Raw genomic sequence first — 2,528 nt, 5'->3', positions numbered from 1 at the left:
ACACCCTTGCCTGGCACTTTGAAAAATCCGGCGTTTTCACTATTCGAAGTGCGTACAGGTTAGCGGTCTCCCTCCAAAAGCAGTCCAAAAACCCAGCCTCAAGCTCTACGAATGACGCCGACAACCGAAGCATTTGGGACATCATATGGAAAGCGAAAGTTCCTGAGAAAATTAAGATTTTCGGCTGGAGAGTTGCCACGAACACCTTGCCCACAATGAAGAATAAATGGAAACGTACACTTGAAATGGACAGTGTGTGTAAGATTTGTGGTACTGAAGAGGAAGATGAATTTCATGCTGTAGTTTCATGCACTAAAAGCAAGGCTCTGAGGCATAAGATGAGATAAATCTGAAATTTCCCTAGTGAATCCCAGGTCAGACACACTGGGGTGGATTGGTTACAGAACCTCCTCAACCCTTGCAACCCCGAGACAAGAGCTAAGACACTGCTTCTTCTATGGCGTTGTTGGTTTCTCAGGGATGACTGCACGCACAACGCAGGTAAGGAGTCTGTCAGCCGGTCGGCCCATTTCTTGGAGCTATACGAGGAAGAGCTGGAGTGTAGCGGTACTATTTTGGAAACTGACACAAATATCAGACATAAGAAGCTACGGGCTGGGCATGCTTTGGGGAGGAGATTACCCTTGGATTTTCTGCCAGGGGCGACAGACTTGCAGGTTGAGACCTATCAGGGCGATACAGCAAATCAATGGTGTCCCCCAGTGGCCAGAACTGTCAAACTGAACTCAGATGCAACTTTTCTAGCCGATAGTGGCATATCACAAGTGGGCGCGGTCGCGCGGGATCATGAGGGGCTCGTCGTTGTCTCTCTGTCCATAGGAATTGGATGGTGCTCTGCAGTGGAGGAAGCCGAAGCGATGGCCTTACTTGCTGGCCTGCAGGCCCTGTCACCTCTGTACAGGGGGCCAATCATCGCTGAAACTGACTGCAGTTTCGTTGTGAATGAGCTTCGGCCGGGCGCCAGCAACAGCTCCCCCTGGCGGTCAGTTTTCTCCGACATCAAAAAGGAACTACAGAGGTTCAGTGAATCCCAGGTCATACATGCTAGCCGATGTCAAAACAAGCTAGCCCACGCTCTCGCCGTGCGTGCTCGAAGACTGGAAGACATGCAGAGGGTTGCGGCAATCCCGGATGGCCTGAATGTAGTGTTAGCTGCCGACTATGTGTTGTCCTAAGAGTAACGTGGTTACTCTTGTTCCTCAAAAAAAAAAAGAGTTCACGAGTTGGCCGAAGCAGATTTTTGAAGACATGTACTAAAACGTGTTTGTTATGTACTCCCTCCGTTCCGATTTAGTCGTCGTGGTTTTAGTTTAGAACTAAAACCACAACGACTAAATCGGAACGGAGGGAGTATTTGATTTGAAGCTAAATTATTTTTAGAAACTAGGTTTTTGTTCATTCTTGAAAGAACAAAAAATCCCTATTTTTAAGGGGAGGGGGGTGTTTTTTCTAAACATGCCATGTGCATTTTTCTTTTAGCTCACATGGCAATTTCTAGGTATCCTTTGTAATGCCCTCCCCCCTACCCTCTCAGCATGCGCAAGCTTTTGGGAAATTTGTATTACTTATTTTCATAGCGATTTTGGAATTGTTTTTTTTTACTTTCTCAGATGGCAGTTTTATTACTATGAGCATCGTATTTTAATAATTGATAACATGTCATTTTTATTATTAAGGGGATGATATTTTTATCACCAAGAGCACTGCATTTTAATAATTAAGAACCTGTGATTTTTATTATTAAGTAGATGGTTGTTTTCTGATTAAGAGCATGGCATTTTTATTACTTAATACCATGGCATTTTTATTATTAACATGATGGTTTTATAATCGAGACATGATATTTTTATTATTAACAGGATAGCAATTTTATTATTAAGGGGATGCAATTTTTTATTCGCATGACAATTTTATTTTTCACTGCATGTCATTTTTTATTATTTTTTTTGCATAGTGGACCAAATAAAGCAAAAAAATACTCCCTCTGTTTTTTAGTCCGTGTATTAGCTTTGGTCAAAGTCAAGCTTTCTAAACTTTGACCAGGTTTATAAATAAAAATATTAACATATACAATAACAAATCAATACCATTAGATTTATTATTAAATGTACTTTCACATCATATAGATTTGTTACGGTAAATGTTTATATTGTTTTCTATAAACTTGGTCAAATTTTACGAACTTTGACTTTAGTCAATTCTAATATGCAGAGTAAATAAAAACTGATGGAGTACAACATAGTATTTTGTTTTTGGTCCATAGAAAAAATAAAGAATAAATGATCTAAAAACATGGTTTTTTTTCAAGATGAAACATCTCCACAGCATAATTCATAAAAAATAGATCACACCGCACATTTTTTTAATTATATTATTTCTAATGTATAAATTAGCATGTTATTTCTCTAAAGTAGTATAACAACTGTTTTCTACATATTTTCATATTCATGGAAATTTTACGGTTTTTAAATATGTATTTTTTTGTTCATGGCGCCTAAAATATAAAA

This window comes from Triticum dicoccoides, chromosome 5B (genome assembly GCF_002162155.2).
Source record: "Triticum dicoccoides isolate Atlit2015 ecotype Zavitan chromosome 5B, WEW_v2.0, whole genome shotgun sequence".
Classification (NCBI taxonomy): Eukaryota; Viridiplantae; Streptophyta; class Magnoliopsida; order Poales; family Poaceae; genus Triticum; species Triticum dicoccoides.
The sequence above is the reverse complement of the archived record's forward strand: the minus strand, read 5'-3'. Positions refer to the sequence as shown.